Source organism: Perognathus longimembris, chromosome 9 (assembly GCF_023159225.1).
Source record: "Perognathus longimembris pacificus isolate PPM17 chromosome 9, ASM2315922v1, whole genome shotgun sequence".
Classification (NCBI taxonomy): domain Eukaryota; kingdom Metazoa; phylum Chordata; class Mammalia; order Rodentia; family Heteromyidae; genus Perognathus; species Perognathus longimembris.
The window spans coordinates 20,181,170-20,200,581 of NC_063169.1; the positions used below are offsets into that span (position 1 = coordinate 20,181,170).

Consider the following 19,412-nt stretch of genomic DNA (forward strand, 5'->3'; position numbering starts at 1 on the left):
GGCAGGAAGCTCACAGTATTTCCCTGTCAACAGGAGTGGAGGCTGATGAGCAGTGTTGGTGTGCAGCCCTGCAAAGGCCCTCACACACCAAGGAAGAACAGCAATGAAGGGAAGAGCTCAGTGGGACCTACTCCTGCAGGCCTGGTGCTGCCGCTGTGTCCTGGGCAAGTCCAACATGTCTCTGGACTTCTGCTTCTTCTGGTAGAGGGGAAGGATGCAGCTAAATCCACTTGTGGGAGAGTTGTTTTGTTTTTATATAGCTGATTTGAAATTGTTTAATATTGGAGATCAAGTGGAACAGATACTGTGTGTGTGTGTGTGTGTGTGTGTGTGTGTGTGTGTGTGTGAGGTCTCCTTGGCAAAACAGTAACTGTATCTCCTCCTTTGAAACCGAAGTAAAACATATTGCCTATGTGAATGGCACGGTGAGGCCAGCCCTTTAAGAACTTGTTCTAGAGGATGCAGGCCAAGCATTTCCCAGAAGCCCATTCTATTGTGAGAAAGATTGGAGCTCATCACAGTCCTCGACTACCAGACAGGGATGAGAATGCATGTGTGCCTGTGTGTGTGACTGTGTACACACATGTCTGTATATGTATATATGTCCATGGAGAGTGAATATGTGTTTATATATCGGTGTGTGTGTAAACACTTGCTTCTATATGTGCGTGCATAATCGCTTCTTGGCCTTTTGGCTAAGATCAAGTATATGTGCATGTGTGTATACATATGTATACATGGGATGGGTGTGGGTCTGTGTGTGCAGTGGGGATCTGAACAGCTAATTTCTCATTTTATTTTCCTGCTTCCCAGTTTTACCTATGGTCTTTCTTCTAACTCTCAGCCTCTCTTTACTTTTTCTTCAAGGCCTGTGGACCAGAGAGAGGTATAAAGGGCTACCTGCACAACATCATCTGAGGCAAGGATTTTGCAATCTCTCCAGGCTTTCTCCCCTCTCCGCCTCCCCCTTTGTGATTCTAACATGACCCTAGGTTATATTGTTGATGCAACACTTGATGGACTGCACCACGTCACATCACAGTTGCAGAGAGAGGTACGACTTGGCTGCAATGGAATAAAAGGTTGAGGCTCTTGATGGGAATGGCCTTTCCGGCTGCAACATTTTAGGATAGAGATTCTACTATTCATGTATCTTCAAATTAAGGAAACATACAAGATGGCCAAAGAACAAATAAAAGGTATCTTAGACATCTAGGTGACAGGTTGCTGAGGAATTCTAAAAATAAATGGGAATATCATTTAGTAAGTCTAAAGAGAAATGGTTTCACCAAGGACCCAGGTACTGAGCTAAACTTATGCAGGTTTTGGACTGAGAGGGGCATGAACAACTGTACAGAGTATTCGCTATGTACGTGGAAGCAGGTGAAAGGACAGTGAGAACAAAACATTGTAGGGAAAGTGCCAGATCAAACTGACCAAGATAAATGGTGCCAGCTGACCTCAGGTTGCAAAAGACAGAAGAACCAGGACTTGCATAGACTGCAGTGGGTTACCACTGCCTGTAAAGCCAGAGAATGACTGAATAAAACATAAAGTAGAAGCTCTTTCAGATGATGTTGTATAGACCAGTGCAGAGTAGAAAGATCCAAGATCCATGAACAAATTTCATGATATATTATATTTGTATATATTTAAATATATGTAAATGAGCAATACATACAGTATTTGTAAGTATACGTGTGCCACTCTTTCTGAAGCCACACAATACATTTTATACAGCAATGACCATTTATTTACTAGATTCTCAAAATGGTACACCACAACCATTTTTCCTTCTCATCCATATCATTGACACATATCATTATTTTAAGTATGGGTAAGATTTAATGGGCATACCAACAGACTATTAAAAATACAACAGAATAACAACAGTCCTTTAGTGAATGTACAACCCTATCTTTCACCACTTTCTATAATAGATAATTTTTTGAGAGGGAGGGAGATATTGCTGTTAGTATTCTTAAAAACTAGTGTCAACCTAGGTTGAAAAAACAAACAGATCTTTTCTACTTTCATCTTTCAGTGTTGACATCTCTTAATTCTTCAGTTAAAGTTTGTGATTGGAGTGTGTGAATCATAAAAGCTGTATATTTAAAAGCATTTTCAGAGGCATTTAGTTTTTTGAAATATCTACCTTGTAAGAAAACACTTGAAAATGTGTTTACAAAAGTATAAAGGAAGAAATAACGCCTAAAAAAAGACAGTCTCTCAGTGGCACTCTAAATAAATCCCATGGTGTTATCGCAAATTTCTGGGAGACTTCTTGCCCACAAGAATGCCCAGCTTTCGACTGTGTATTTCACACCATCTGCAAGCTTTCCCTTCTCTGAATTTTCTGAATTGTCAACTATGCTAGTGATGCTTATCCTATACCAAGATAGTAGGTTTTTCTTTGTTGTGGTGTGAGTTTTGTCTTGTTTTTGTGTCCATATTGGGGCTTGAACTCAAGGCTGGTGCTCCACCACTTGAACCACAGCTCCACTTACAGCTTTTGGTGTTTAGTTGTACACAAGAATCTCACAAGCATTCCTACATAAGGCTAGCTTCAAACCTTGGTTCCCAAATCTTAGCCTCCTGAGTAGCTAGGGTTACAGGAATGGGCCCCCAGGGCTCATGGTAGTTTTTGATATATTACTGTATTATCTTTCCTCCCAGTTGTTTACTTTTCAGCTACTTTCCACATAGAGTGGCCACTAGAGTCTAAGGTAATGAGTCTATAGCATTTAAAGAGTAAATGTAAACCATATTTTAAAGTCTGATGTGCAAAAAAAAATGCTCCTCTTTCAGTTTTTCTGAAACTCAGTTTAGTTTCTCCTCTACTGGTCAGAAAGCTCTGCCTTCCTGAGGTTGTCCAAGCATGGTTATAGAATGGATTTGGGATTACGTGAGAAGGGCAAGGTTTCAGGTTGTCTCTAGTCTCCAAGTCATCCATGCATACTTTAATTTAACTGTCATCAGATCTATTCGTCAGATCGAGTTCCCAACTTACGGGAAATTACTGCTTTCCCCATCGCCCAGTGCTCTCCTGGAATCACACTACCATCTTGGCTTTTGACTCCTTATCTTTTCGTGGTTTTCTTTCTTCATCTTTGGCTCTCTTTTCATGCTCAGCTATCTTGTTCATGAGACTTCCAAGATCATATTATTCTGACAATCCTTCCTCAATGGATTGTACTTCTTCTCTGCCTAGGATTACCATCTTACTTCCTGCCCTCTCCCATTTACCCCCTGAGCTCTTCACATCTTTCTTATCCTTAGCCCAACCTCTCCTTGGAAGGCTTCTTCATCTTCCTTCAGAACAGTCATATTCTCTTCATTTAATCCCATTTGTCATAATACCATTGCACTTTTACTCTTATTTGTGAGATCACTTGATGAATGCCTGTCTCTTCCACTAACATGTCAGCTTCATGATGACAAGGACCGGATTGTTGTCACCATGGAATTGCCAGCCCCTGGCACAGTGCCTAACACTTAACAGATGCCCAATAACAACCTGCTGAATGAGCATTCTTGACAGAACAGAATAATATTAATGAGGAAAATAACAAGACTATTATAGGCAAAAGCACCCCAGCAGCATATTCAAGAATCAACAGCAAGAACACTTCTCTAATTTTAATCCTAAAAGGAAACCATGGAATCACATGGGCCAGTCAGGTGTGGCCCACGAGTCATAGGTGCCATTGGCATTAGAGGCTGAGTACTAGAAAACATAAATGATGTCCAGAAAAGCTTGTCTATTTCCTCATTATCCCCATACCCACATAAGGATAGTAGAGGGCAAAAGAACCTGGTCTTCCCAATGAATAGGGCAAACATTAGCTCCCTAGGCCCTCCTGTATCATTGTGAAACCATTATATCATTAATAGCAATTTGGTGCTAGACACTGGACAATACAATGTATGTACATTATTGTACTTGATCCACAGGATTATATTATAGAGCACAAAGGAGGATTCTGAGTTAAAAACAAAAAACAAGTAACTTTCCCAGGACTAATTAGTATCTGAAAGAACCAGGATTCAACTTTAGTGCTGTCTCTCTCCAAAGTCCTTCCATGGATGCACACTGCTAGAGCAGCAACTGCTGCTGCTGCAGAAAAATTAGACAGGCAGAAGCAGCCAAAGCCCACTGGTTATGGAGGAGGGATAGGGCAGCCCCAAATGGATCATGGCGATGACTGCACAACTTCAAATATATACTAAAAATGATTGAATTGAACACTTAGAACTGTAATGGCATTTCTATTCTTCCCCACAATAAGGCTGTTTTTAAAAAGTAAGATGAAAAGTAAAACAGTGAGAAGTGAGAAGCTTCTCATTTTAAACGAGACGGACCACAGAGGTCTCATGGAGAAGGTGATGCTTGAGCCAAGATCTCAAGAAGCGAGGCAGTGATGCCAGGTATGACTAGAGGAACAGTGGCTGTGGTGCATACGTTGTATGTAGAAAACGAGACCAATGGGGAGGGAGTGAACGGATGAATAAGTAGAAATTAGGCTCAGGGGGTAAAAAGGAGACAGATGATGGGGAGGGTGCAGTTTCGAGGACTCAGATCTGTTGGCATTTTAAGCAAAATAAACGGAATCATTCTGCCTATCTTGGGTGTTATAAGACCCACCCTCGCTGCACTCTTCTCTAAAGAGTTCGTGGGAGGCAAAGGAGAACTCCCATTTATGCAAGAGGTGAAATAGAGCAGAAAAAAAAATGATAGTAAGGGGTGGTGAAAGGTATCAGACTCTGAGGGTAGAGAAAGGAGACTTTCCCAAGTGCTTGAATGTAAATTGTGAGAGGAAAGGGAGGAGGAGGAGAGGGGGAGGAGGAGGAAGAAGAGGAGGAGGAGGAGGAGGAGGAGGAGGAGGAGGAGGAGGAGGAGGAGGAGGAAGAATTTCAAGGTCCTCAGTCTAACCAGCTAAAAGCTAAAGATTTAGAAGTAAAAATGGTATAAAGCAATTTTTAACGGAATTTTTCTACACTGATATAGTACATGCCCTGATCACTTCACATAATTGTAGTGACTTCCATGTTAAGACCCACCTTCTTTATAGAGGAAGTTTTCTTTCAATACATTCATTCAGTATTTTTAACAACATGAATGGCCATGCAAAAATATACATGTGACCCTTAAAATTCCGATTGTGATCTTCCTTTATATCTAAATAGAGGATTGCTGGGTAGTTACTTTCCTATAACTTCTCAATTATATATTTAATGATATTAGACAATTTGATTGGAATGGTCAAGCTAATGGTCAATGTGGGCAATCAAATCATGCAAATTTACCATACTGACATTCTTCATCCCTTAGTGAGCATGGCAAAGGGCCCAAGAAATGATGGGATTATATTTCTGAAATTCACCTCCTGTGACAGGAGGATCATTAACAAGTACCAGAAATGAAGGTTAGTCTGTCTTGAGATTTATTTTTCCTTGTAAGAAAGTTATTGTGAGGAAATGAAGGTAGGCAAGGTACTCTTTTTGCCGGTAGATCGAAATAATATCTACCACCATGTCGTTATATAAAATACAGATTCTCCATTCACAAGCTTCCAAATTTATATATTTGCATTTCTTTCTCTCCTGTTTATTTTGCACATTTGGCTACCAGCTTTCTGTATGTGGTCATTATCAGTAGTTAGAAATGCACATTAGACTCAGCAGCTGTGCCCAAGGCTATTACTTCCTATAATTTGGGACAGATGGCCAAAAAGATGACTTGGGAAGAATGGTTGATGCTAATCACCTAATGAGATTTCAGGCTCAAAATCATGGATGGTAAGTGAAGTTTCACAGTGAGTGGGTTTTTTTCTCTCTTTCTCTCCCCTTGCTTCCCTCCCTTCCTCCCTCTCTCCACCCCTTTGACTCTCTCTACTCTGGTTTGCTTAACTCTTTCACCTGCTTCCTCTTTGGGTTCTTTCTTCCTCTGTGTCTCTTTCCCTTTTTCTACTGCCCTTCTTCCTTCCCTCTCTCCCCTCTCTCTTGCTTGTTATCTCTCTCTTATTATCTGTTTTCTCTCTTTCCCTTTCCCTTCCTCCCCTTTCCTCAGCTGTTATCTCTATTTCTCTCTCCTTTCTCTCAATCTCTTCCTCCCTCTCTCTGCTGTTCTTGATATAGGAGCCAAAAGAGCCTAACAGAGCTCCAATTTGGCAAAGTACCAAATGTTGCATTTCACCTGATTTCCTAGAAAGGAAAAGTAATTCAAACAATTTCACTTCTGAAGTGGTCATCTTCAGGTCAAAATACTTTTCTTCAATTCAAATATGTCACTAAATATTAAAAACTTTCCTACAATAAGAATTACACCAAACTGGGCTGGGAATGTGACTTAGTGGTAGAGTACTTGCCTAGAATGCATGAAGCCCTGGGTCCAATTCTTCAATTCCACATACACAGAAAAAGCCAGAAGTGGCACTGTGGCTCAAGTGGTAGAGTGCTACCTTTGAGCAAAAGAAGCTCCGGGACAGTGCTCAGGCCCCAAATTCAAGCCCCAGGACTGGCAAGGAGAGAAAAAGAATTGCACTAAATTTAATATTAAGCCTAACTTAACAGCAGAAATGTCTTTATGGTAGTCATAATAATTATTAATTAACTAGGAATAGGATACACACATGACACTTGCCCTTCTCTAGTGCAGTCACACTCTTAAGGAATGATTTCTCTTAAAGTCACAATCAAGCAACATCTCACCAAAAAAAACCTTGGTCATTTGTTTAAAATTAATCTATACTTTCACAAGTGCTCTAAGAACAAGGGTTCTTTTTCTTCTTAATTATATACTAAGACAAATATGTCTTATCAAATCTTCCCAAATAAGAGAACAACAATTGGAAATTGTTCACAAATCCTGCCATGCCTATACAACTCTGCAGCAGTTCTCTACCAACCTGTTAATCAATGACTCATAAGATTTCATCTACTGCAGAAATAACATTATTGGGCTGGATTATGTAGTGCTGTACAATCACTATCAAGGCTCTCTACCTAAAAAGACACAAAATAAGAATATGATGAGGTCTTACTCAGAAATTAACTACAAACAAAACATGGACATAGATAAAAATTCTCACTGATGCATTCCCCCTGTTTATTAACTTTACATAAACTTAACTGAAAAAAATCATAATCTCGGTTTCAGCAAAGATGTTAATCACACATCATGACTACTATGCAGATGGGGTCCAAATTGCCTGTGTTGTTTAAATTTCCATTGCATATATAGAAAGCTGTTGCCTCAACTCACTGAACCTGCTATCTTTTGTTAAGAGTAAATAACCAGAAAGCTGGGCCTTTGATTGGGATGGCATGAATGGCCCTTGAGAAGTGAAGTAAGGATGGTGAGAGTGGGTGGCTGTGCTCTAAACAGGGGCTGGCTCTCCAGTTAGACCTATCATCAGAATCATATGGGAGAGTTTTTTAATACACAAATGCTACCAATGTAGATTCTAAATATGAGTCAAGGAATGAACATTTTAAAAGCAGTTCTAGGTCATTCTGAGGATCCTCCTGACTTCAAATTTTGAACTGGATGCATTTATCAAACCGTGGAAAATATCTTATCCTGGTAAGCAAGGCCACAGAGTGACCAGCCAGAACCAGTAACACAACATTTTTTAAAGTACAGGTAATGTTATTCTCATAAACAGAAAAAGAAGATTGTTTGTGTTATTTCAATTTACAGATGAGACGTCATCCAGGAGTTCAGTCCAAGCCTCCTTGCAGAGTGGACACTGGAGAAATCTGACTTCTCTTGTTCTGCCTTTCCCAGCACCCCTTTAACTCTTCCAGTGAGGAATTATGAGTACTACAGTGGGACCCAGGAAGCCACAGGTGGCAGCTGCCTTTACAAAAGGCATGTGACCACTGGCTCTGCTTTTTGGAAATCTCAATGCCCCAACAACAAATTACATTCAAAGGTTTGCTGATCATCATTCATTCATAGAAATCATTCTATTTCAAACAATTTCACTTCTGAAGTGGTCATCTTCAGGTCAAAATACTTTTCTTCAATTCAAACATGCCATTAAGTATTAAAAACTTTTGTGCAATAAGAATTACACTGGGCTGGGGATATGGCCTAGTGGCAAGAGAGCTTGCTTCATATACATGAGGCCCTGGGTTCAATTCCCCAGCACCACATATACAGAAAACGGCCAGAGGTGGCACTGTGGCTCAAGTGGCAGAGTGCTAGCCTTGAGCAAAAGGAAGCCAGGGACAGTGATCAGGCCCTGAGTTCAATGCCCAGGACTGGCCAAAAAAAAAAAAAAAAAAAAAAAGAATTACACTAAACTGGGCTGGGAATGTGACTTACTGGTAGAGTACTTGCCCAGCATGCATGAAGCCCTGTGTCCAATTCTTCAATTCCACATACACAGAAAAAGCCAGAAGTGGCACTGTAGCTCAAATGGTAGAGTGAGAAATAGAAATAAACAAAGCTGACAAATTTATGAAAGAGTAGCAAGCTCAGAGATGGGAAAATTATGTTTTAAAAAACCCACAGGTGACACTAAGATTTTTGAAGTAGAATTTCAGTACAAAGCCAAAGTAAACTCTGTATACAAAGCCAAAGGACTGATCATGAGTTTCTCAAATGACATGCCATAGGACATTCCATGTACAGTTGATCCTAAACACCTCCAAAATAAGATAAATAGCTTTGACCCAAAGCTATGGAAGATAAGCTATGTCCAAAATTAATCACATGGCAGGCAACTAATATTTCTATAGAAGAAAGAAATAGCTTGATTCTACAATTCCTTAGTCATTGGCTTCTCAAAAAAGAAATCAATCAGCCATATCTGCTTAAGGACATCAGGTTGGAAAACACCAGGGAGTGATTTGGCAGCTAGAAGGTTATTTGATTACAGCTATCTCACTGACAATCACAAGAGCAGCATTTTGTGAGTAAATGGAAAGACTTGGAAAAAATCATGCTAAGTGAAGTGAGCTAGACCCCCAAAAAACATAAAATCTATGGTTTCACACATTGGAAACAATTAGTACTTGTCTAGGATAGTCCTAGCAGAAGAGTACAACAGCTCAATAGCAATGTACATATGACCACATAAAATGATGCTAAACAAAATTAACTACAAGATTTGGAAATAAGTGGTTGAACTTTGTTGTTGTTATTTTCCTTTCTTTGTTGTTGTTATTTTCAACGTACCCTATGTAATTATGCCTTTTTTTTTTGGTCTTCCTTCCCCATGGCTTTAGTCACTGTAGTTGACTTTGGTACACTGGGTATTCTACATATGTTTATCAGAACTAGAGAAGGGGAACACCAAAATGGAGAGACAAAGGGAAAAAGGCAAACCAATGCAACAGCAATACTTATAAGACAATATGCTGTAAACCAACTGTACAACCAGGAGGAGGGTAGGGAGGGAACCAGTAAAGTGGGAGAAAAATGAAGGAGGAAGTAACAAGCTTGATAAGAAATGTACTCACTGCCTTATGTATGAAACTAACCCCTCTGTACAATACTTTGACAATAAATAAATTTTAAAAAGCAAGTCTTCAATGCTTTTCCCCATAATGTCTGCTCAGCCAATGTAGAGTCAGAGCAGCACACGCACAAGCTATAAAGCAGCAATGCAAAGCCATCCAAGGAGATCAGGGAGGAGCCCCATGCTATTAAAACCTACCTCAGAGAGGTCTCCATTAGACTCCTTTTTTGATCGCTCTCCTGGTAGAGAGTTTCTGCTACTGTCTTTCACAGCTTTCCTTTCATTTTCAAATAAACTCACTATGCTTACCTTTAAAAAAAATCTCCTTTCAAGGCATGTCAAACAGAGTAAATGAGGAAACATGTCAAAGAGAGACTCTATCAAAATAAATTTCTTCCAGTTAGATATCTGACTGATTTATGGAGCAAATTTTCCCAAAACATAACCATAGCTGTCACCTGGGGCATGGTTGAAAATAAACCCAAAATTTTCACATATAGAATAGGTTATCCCCTTCAATTATAACTTCTCTGGTCTGAGCATATGAAGCAGGCAAGAGATTCAACACTAATGTCATTTTCACTACCATATTTTTCATCTAATAATCATTACCTCACTACAATGAAATAAACCCTAGAGTTTTCTACAAAGAAATTGTTAGATGATGTTCTTTGACAAATACTCCTTATTATGAGCAAATGCCTATGACTTTCTTATTTTACATATATAAACAACTTTCTTAATGAAACACATAGGAATTATGAAATTATGACATATGCTTGAAAATAGTGAAATAAATAAATATATGTAAACATGTACACCAAGTATAAGGGACACATTTGGTGCAGTAAATTTGCCTTTTCTTTAAGGGTAAGCTATGCAGTCTATTCTGTGATGAAATATAAATAAACTTGGTCTATACATTGTTAAAATTTACTGCTAACTTCCTGCAAATGTTCTCTGTTATTATTACTACAAAATTCAGCAGTGTAGTGGGCTTTAATAGTTCCCACTACTGCCTGGGTTGCTCTTGAGTGCCTAATCTAGAAAGTGTCACTGAAATAAACCAAGATATACTTAACCTCCTTTGTACTCTTAGGTCATCAGATACCCAAGTGCTATTTTAAAAGGAGAAACAAAATGCTCTGCTTCTTTCAAGAGTGAAGAATTTCTGGATAGAAGGCATTTGGGGAGAAGAAAAAAATAGACTTAATTAGTATTTTCTTTAGGAAGAAGATAATCCTATCTAACTTAAAAGAGAATATAAAGAATTTTTTTTCTTTGAGCCTGGTGATTTTTTTACCTTTTCATTAAAATATACATAATTCAACTTGACAGGAAACCCCTAGCAATCTACTTATACACAGGCAACTAGAAGCAGACCCTGCACAGAGTCTAAGAAGGTTGTACCTATCAGATACTTTGTGCTGCTATGATTCATTCCCTCGGGCACACAGAGTGGATCTATTCCAAATGGAGACCCATAAAGATGTCTTGTAATAAAGCCCCTTGGAGTTTCCCAGGCAAAAGGAAATAAATCCTCCCTCCCTTTCTCTGTGTCCAGGCTAGAGGTCCAGGAGCTGCAGAAAAGAGGATAAATGGCTTATTAGTGAAGAAAGACAACACACCACTAACCCTGAAATGGACAACATTTTCCACAGGAGAGCCCACCCAAATAGGACACTGTGTGAAAACCTCCTCGACTCTAAGGGGTTGTCTCTGATCTAAGGGTGGCATGCCCTGGGTTAAAACATTGTATCTGGTGCCTGAAATCTGTGTAGATTCTACCATCATTTTGAAGAAAGCAAAAGGAAAGGAAGGAAAAGAGTGGCAAAGGGAAGGAATGCTTAGTTTTTATTTTGCACCAGGAATTGTGCTAGATGTTCAATACATGTCTCACAGTCATAGCATACCCTTATGCTATGATTTGGGTATATCCAAATTCATCTGGTAAGTCCCTGAAATCATACTTTACTGGTACTTGTAGATGGGGGCCTTTGGGAGATTGTTAGGATCGGATGTGATCAGAATAGTGAAATCCCCATTATTGAGTTAGCCGCTCTGCAAGAAAAAGAAGACAGTCCAGAGCTAGCTAGCTGAGTCTGTCTGCTGTTACTGTGCATCAGGAAGAATTTGTTGGCACCACGTTTTGGACTTCCTAACCCAAAGAATTATAAGTGGAATAAACCTCTCTTCTCTATTCACTGCTCACTGAAGTGTGTTCAATGACAGCAACAGAAAATAGACTAAACAATATATCCTTTCTCATTTATAGATGAAGAAAATGACACTTGGAAGCGACATTTCATTGGATTGTGAATCACAGACCCCAGAAGTATCTGAGTTACTATTTAAATCCAGGCTCCAATGCTCTCTTTCTTTTGGGTGTACTGTGCTATCGTGTGCTTTCAATTGCAGAACTAAAAATCATAAATAATAAGGCCTCTAAGTGATGATTTAAAATGAGGTATCAGGATTTGTGTCATAAAAATTTGCAAAATGCCTCCTCCACTACTCTTATTGTCTGTCTATGCCATTAACACCAAATGTGTTCCCACTGAAGCAATCAGCCAGGACAGGACTCTGAATTTCATCAATATCTTGTATGCTACATGGGTTGTTCTGTGAGGGAGAGAAGGGGCAGAGGTAGTACTGATGCTAAGTAGCTGAGACCAGTTCATCTGGCATGGAAAGTAGATTGTGCCTCAAGTAAGGAGAACATTGTCAAGAGTTCATGAAAACTGCCAAAGCTTTTCTTTCTTCATTTGTTTCATCTTATCAGGTTGGTGATTTCAGCCTTACAAAGGAAATTATTTTTTAAAAAACAATTTTCAACAAATTTACAGCTTTCAGTGTATTTTTTGCCATATAGAGAACTAATGTGACTCTCAGTCAAGTTTGCAAAATTGTTACATTGTCATATGCATAGTCTTTTTAAAACTTCACCTAAATGTATAGCACCATATGTCTACATCAAGTTAAATGAAATGTACCAGTGAATCGCATTGTGGTGAGCATCTGAAGCAACCCAAGGCCAAAAGAAACATGAAGAAAGTTGGATGTTCCCTTTTCTGTTTGAAAGAGGGGCCAGGACTAAGCAAATCTTTTAGAAATTTTACAATCTGGGGAGGGGGGGAGTGAACAAAATTAATTTGCTATCTTAACTCTCAATAAGAGGGAAAGTCAGATGACAGGGGGTGAATTCTGAGGAATATTTTTGCAAATGGAAAGAAATTATGAGATAAGTATAGAGGGAAACAGGGACATAGCTAAGTATATCTGGTCTCTGTCTTTCTGTCTCCCTTACACACACACACACACACACACACACACACACACACACACACACACACACACACAGCCCAAGCTTTATAAGAGGAGATTTTGTGGTTTTTTTGTTTTCCTTTTTTTAATTTTTTAAAAAAAATTTTATTGTATAAGAGGAGTTTTTGCTACTGTAATTGTGAAGCTAAAATCATCCTATTGGCTCATGTTGTGGACAGCAATGAAAAATCCTCCAACTTTAAGTAAAAGCCTGTCTTTGCTGCTAGATTCTAGCTTTCATGTTTCCTGTTTTATTTTTATCTGTTACCTTGAGCCACCATTCTGAAAAGCTCTCTTCCTCAGTCACTGCAGATCGAGTACCTGAATCCAAACCTAACCCACATATGCTTGATATTTAGCTTTAATATGTCTATTCAGCTAACCCAACAAGAATCACCAGCAGATATTTACTTGTTACCAAAGGTTTGCCTCTGAATTCGAGTATAGCTTTTCAGATGGCTAACCCAGAGCTCATATTTTTCCTTACTTACCCCACAGATGAGATGTGACCTCAAATTTCATATCTGACAGTTTATCTCACATTAAAATTCCTGTTTGCAAGAACCACCCTCACCTCCTAATCTGTTACTCTCCTAGAAAATAATATATATGCATATATATTATCATCTAACTTGACACAATCAGTTCTGCCATTTCTAAAAACTCAGCGAAATGCTGGTGACTCACCTATAATCCTAAAAACTGAGGATGCTAAGACTTAGAGGGTTGTGGTTTGAAGCCAGCCTGAGAAGAAAGGTTCTATGAAACTCTGTCTCCAATTACATAGGAAGGTATGACTCAAGTAATAGAGTCCCACCATGAACAAGAAAGACCAGATAGCATGAGACCTGAATTCTAGCCCCAGGACTGGGAAAACAAAATTTTTGTATTTGCCTACTTCAATAAACTCACATAAAATATCTTACTATAGGAAGTGATACCATGAAATTAGGTGCCATTATTTAATGCTGAAATACAAACACACTGGAATAATTAACAGGCATTTAATGTGTACCAGATCTATAGAGAATGTAATATGACCCTTGCTCTTACCTTCAGAACTTGTTAGAGGAATTATGGTGGCCTTCTCTGATTCTCCTGTGCCTATCACACATTCTGCCATGTCTTTGACCAGCTTGCTTTCCTGTATCCTGTCTCATCTGTCTCCAGTTCCCTCTTCTCCTGCAGTCTGTCTTGAACTCCATCTTCTCCCCAGCATTCACTCTGCCTTCAGCTACAGTGAGCTTATCGCTAGCAGGCTTCACTCACATTATCCTCTCAGCTCAAGTTTCTACCTTGATTCTCTGGCTGAACCACCCACCTTTCAATACGTAAAAGGATCTTCATTCAATACAATCAGACCCAGCCATCAAGTCCACAGGTTCCGCACTAATCACCCTGCTGAAGAGAGCTTAGTGACCTCCACAGTCAGAATTTATGTTTTATTTTTCCCTATGTCTGTGCTTCAATGGAATTTTTGTTGTTTCCAGCGCCCAGGGTCCTATGCATACTTGCACTCTCCTCTGGGAGCAACATCCCCACCTGGGAGTCTTACATTGCTACTGGAACATGGGACACACAATGACCTCAAAATTGCGACCATGTGCAGGTTTATAGCCCCTATTATATAATAGAGGGGAAGGAGTGTAAAATGCCCAGAGAAGCTGAAGATGAAAGTTTTCTTTTGTTTGACCTGTTTAACTTTACACAGTCTAAGATTCCTCATCTATAAGATGTAACCTAGGCCCTTCCTTCCTTCCTTCTTTCCTTCCTTCCTTCCTGACTGCTTGCCTCCCTTTCCTTCCTTCCTTCTTTGGTCCCCCTTTCTTTCCTTCTTTCTTCCTTCTTTGTCCCTCCTCTCTTTCCTTTCTCCCTCTTTCCCTCCCTCCCTTCCATTTTTCTTTTTTTTGGCCAGTCCTGGGGCTTGGACTCAGGGTCTGAGCACTGTCCCTGGCTTCTTTTTGCTCAAGGCTAGCACTCTGCCGCTTGAGCCACAGTGCCACTTCTGGCCATTTTCTGTATATGTGGTCCTGGGGAATTGAACCCAGGGCCTCATGTATACGAGGCAAGCGCTCTTGCCACTAGGCCATATCCCCAGCCCCCTTCCATTTTTCTTGTTTGTGCTCAGTTCCTCCATACATGCTAGACAGGTGCAATATCATGAGCCACACTTGAAACTGTATTCGCCTAGGCTATGTTTTTGGTAGTCTCACTTTTCCCCCTCTGGGTTACCCTGCATCATGATCCTCCAACCTAGGCTTTCCAAGTAGCAGGAACCACAGATGTATGCTGCCATGCCGATTTTTATTGATTGATATAGAGTTCTGTTAACTTTTTTCTTTGAAGTTGTCCTCAAACCATGATCTTCCTGATTTCTGCCTTCTGGATAGCTGGGAATACAGGATTCCAAAACTAGAGGCAAACTTTCTAAGAACATTGTAAATTCCACAGGGGATCCATGGGAAGTAGGCTGTACATGGAATGGGCTCAAGCAATGGTGTCACTAGGAAAAATAGGATTTGTTTGCTGTGAATCCTTGAAGAGCTGTGATGGAATGTCCACAGCACTCAGCCGGGATTCTGTAAGAATACTGTTAGTGACCTGCCGACCCACTTACTGATACATGGGATGCAATGAAATGCTGAAAGGCTTATACTGGTTAATAAACCATCCTCCTAGAAGATGAGTTCAGAATAAGAGCACCAGTAGAAGCCACTGTGGATATTTTCTGTGTTTGACCTTGCTTTTCCCTCGAACTACACCTTTCTGGAACCACAAAAGAAACAACATAATAAAATTACATTCCTTTGTACTGCCTGCTTTAAGGAAGTCTGCCAACATCTCTTTCACAATAATGCTTTTTTATGACCATTATTTTATTTCTCTTCCTCTTCTAATTCCAAGTACACTTGCCTCTCTGTGGCTTCAGAGGAATTGGATCCAGGACCTCCAAGATACTGAAATCCACAGATGCTCAAGTTTCTTAGGTAAAATGTCACAGTATTTACATATCACTTAGGCAAATCCTCCTGTGTACTTTAAATCCTATGCCAATTTCTTGTAACACCTAATAGTTATAAGTGTGTGTGTGTGTGTGTGTGTGTGTGTGTGTGTGTGGTTTTAAACCATAAATGTTTTTGTTTTCCTGTATTCAAAATTCCTACTTTGGAGCACTTCAGAGACTTTTGTTTTCTCTGATAGAAAAAAAAAACACATATGAAAGAAGAACAGAAAATCTCAAAAATAAACTTGGATCTGTTTATTGAAGAGTGTATGTAGAGTAGGGAGCAGTGTTTCCCACCTGTAATCCTAGATGCTAAGGCAGTAGAGATTGGGAGGAAGGAGGTGGTTAGCCTGGGTAAAAACTACTGAGATCATATCTCTAGCAATAAAAGTTGAGTATGGTGGTACACAGGTGATAGCCCAGCTATTAAAGAAGTGTAAATAGGAGGATCGTGGTCCAATATGGGTCCAGGCACAGACTGGAAACCTCATTTGAAAAATAACTGAAACAGAAAGCTCTATGACTCAAGTGGTACAGCTCATGCTCAGCAAATGTAAAGGCCTGAATTCAAACTCTATTACCACTTACCTCAATAAAACAAATGGATGCCAAACATTTATTACAGACTATAATATTAAAATCATAAACCTCATGACCATTTTATACTGATGGGTGTATTGATTCACAGCAGTATTTTATTAGAGAATAATATCATAGACTTGGATGGGACATCAGTACTTATGGATTAGTAACTGTCAGGCCACAGACCACTCGTGGTTAGATACATTTTTAATCTGGTCCTCACAATTTCAAAGACTAAAGTTCCACAAGCTTGAAAAGCTGGTCTGCTCCATCCTTTATCTCACCTGTCAGACCCCAACATTTCTCTTTTCAGTAGAAAAGAACCCATATGCAGAAAGGTCTTTTCTTCTACCAGCTTTGTGATTCTCTGCACAGTTTGAGTCTTGGATGCCTCGGCTTTACAGTAGGGTAATTTCTTAACCTCATGGTGATGGTAACGATTTTTTAAAAGCTAGGCGTTGGTGTCTCACTTCTATAATCCAACCTACTCAAGAGGCTGAGATATGAGGATCATGGTTCAAAGCCAGCCAAGGCAGGAAAATGTGTGAGACTTTTGTCTCCAATTTACTACCAAAAATCTGGAAGTAGAACTGTGGTTCAGGTGGTAGAGCTCTAGCTTTGGGCACAAAAGCTGAGCAAAAGTTACTGAGCCCTGAGTTCAAGCCGCATGATAGGCAAAAACAATAACAACAATAATAACAAAAAGCACTTTGTAAACTAGACAGTGTTATTAGTTATCAGTCACCTCTTAGCATTTTGAGTTTCATTAAACCCCTTTAAGCTATTTCAGTCACTATTTTGTTGCCTTGGTCTTCCTATTACGATAGCCAGTATGACATAGTTCAGAATCTAAAGAATTCAATATGTTCTCCTTGCTGCATTTAACTAGAGGTAGTAAAGATGAGCAGATATAAAAAGAAAACATAAAGGATTGTTGAATTTCAGTGGCTCTTTACTAAGCTCCTATTTGTGGAGAATGAAATTAGTGCAAACTGCAATTACCTAATTATTGATGCCTCAAAGTGCTTGTTGTAAGTTTACCCAAAAGACAGACCTGCAGCCTCAAAACAGATCTGACAGCCTGGCTACAAGGGGTTCCTGTGAAATAACAGTCCTGGCATCCGTCATGGACTTTTTTAGTGTTTTAGGAAAGGATCTGTACAACAGGAAGAAAACAAAAAGCAAGAAAAAACTAACAAACAAACAGCCTAGCACCAGTAGCTTATGTCTACAATACTAACATAGGAGGCTGAGTTCTTGATGACCACAGTGTAAAGCCAAAATTGGCAGAAAAAGTGTTTAAGACTCCATCTCCAATTAACTACCAAACTGCTGGACTAGAGGTGTTAGCTTAACTGCTTACAGAGCCAGCATAAGCAAGAAAGCTGAGAGGCCTTGAATGAAAGCCCGGTACTTGGGCTCGAAAGAGAAAAAAAAAATCCAAATTCTAATGTAAACTCTAAAAGCTTAAACTTGAGTATTAAGCCATGACACACATTTTCTATCCATCTCTTTAAACATACAGAAATATCTCCCAAAACAATAATAAGAGGTTTAAAAGGAAACCATTTCAGAAATGGACAGAGGTGTAGGCAACTATGCTTTAATCATGATGCAGTTGATACAGAAATAGGAGCAAACATTTATGTCATGAAAGCTGTCTTGCTACTTTTATGCATTCACCAATATGAGATTCTGTGCCGGTTAATTTCCAACAGAAGAGCATTCTGCTGTGGAGAACCACAATCAAATCACTTGCTCTTGGCATTAGGATAGATCACACCGAAGTGAGCTACAAAACAGAACTGGAAATAGGAGAGGAAGCTGGGATTCCAATCAGAATCAGCTTTCTTTCTTTTATTATTATTTTACTGGCCAATTTATTTTTATTCGTGTGTGTGTGTGTGTGTGTGTGTGTGTGTGTGTGTCCTGGTCCTGGAGCTGGAACTCAGGGTCTGGGTCAGCTTTCTTTATTAGGTCACCAAATCAGGAATGCTTGACGAAGACACAACCCGGGTTTGGGGGGGGGGGGGGGGCGAATTCATCTGGCTTATCAGATGAAGCAATTACAACGTTTCTGGAAGTTGAATGAAACGGTTGCTTGAATATAAATTAACAGATGCCTCCTTGCCACAAGGTCTTTCGTGTCTCTATTTTTATTATTTTTTTAAATGAAAATAAATAATAGCATCATTCTAGAAACCAGTTTTTTCCCCCCCATGGATGTCCCAGGGCTGGTGTTGAAGCAAGTCTCCTAGGCAACCGAGGAGCATAGTACATATTGGGGTGGGGGTGGGGGTAAGTAACCCCAGTAGTAATTCCTCCAGCTAGACGACGGTCGTGGAAGGCTCAAACCCCAGAAATGTCCACTCCCGGGACCCCAACACTTCGACCCTCTCCCTGCGGACCTGCAAGGCATTCACCCCGAACAGAACATGGGACGAGGAAACAGTCTGGCTTACCGGATGGGGTGCGCGGTCTGCTGGGTTTGTACCCGAGGCGGCAGCGCGGGCACCGGGCTCCGCCTAACACTGCACCAATGGCTCTGCTTCGCCCCTCGACGCTTTTGGGGGTGACGTCGCTTCGCGCTGCGGGTTTGGGGGCTGCAGTGGGATGGCCGAGCGCGCTGGCGTGTGTATTATGTGTGTGCATGCGTGTGTGTGTGTGTGTACGCGCGCGCGCGTGTCTGTGTGTCCGCGCGCGCCGCCCGCCTGCGCGCTCCCCGATTCTCCTGCGGCGACACCGCCGTCCCCCTTAAATCAGAAGCTTAAAAGCCCAGCGTCCCCGCGGGCGCACGGTCCCGCCTGGCTCTACCCCGCGCCCGCCGCCGCGTCAGCCGGGAGACTCACCTTGGCACCCGCCCCGACAGGGCGGGGTCAGACGGCAGAGCGGCTCCGCCCCCTCCCGCCCCGGCCAGCCCGCGCGCCGCCCTCCGCCCCGGCCTCACCACCCCCAGCCTCCCCCTTCCCCCCCACCCCCCACTACACACACTCCGCCAGGGAGACCCGCACGCATGCCGCCCCCTCCCTCCC

General features: G+C 40.7%; 1 protein-coding gene across 1 annotated transcript in view; it reads right to left on the minus strand.

Annotated features, from left to right (window-relative positions):
* Positions 1-19,044, minus strand: part of Klhl32 (kelch like family member 32) — a 195,627-nt gene extending 176,583 nt beyond the window's left edge. Inside the window, exon 1 of the mRNA XM_048353802.1 lies at positions 18,843-19,044. The gene's annotated coding sequence lies outside the window, so the exon portion shown is untranslated. The remainder of the gene's footprint in view (positions 1-18,842) is intronic.
* Between the last annotated feature and the right edge of the window lie 368 nt (positions 19,045-19,412).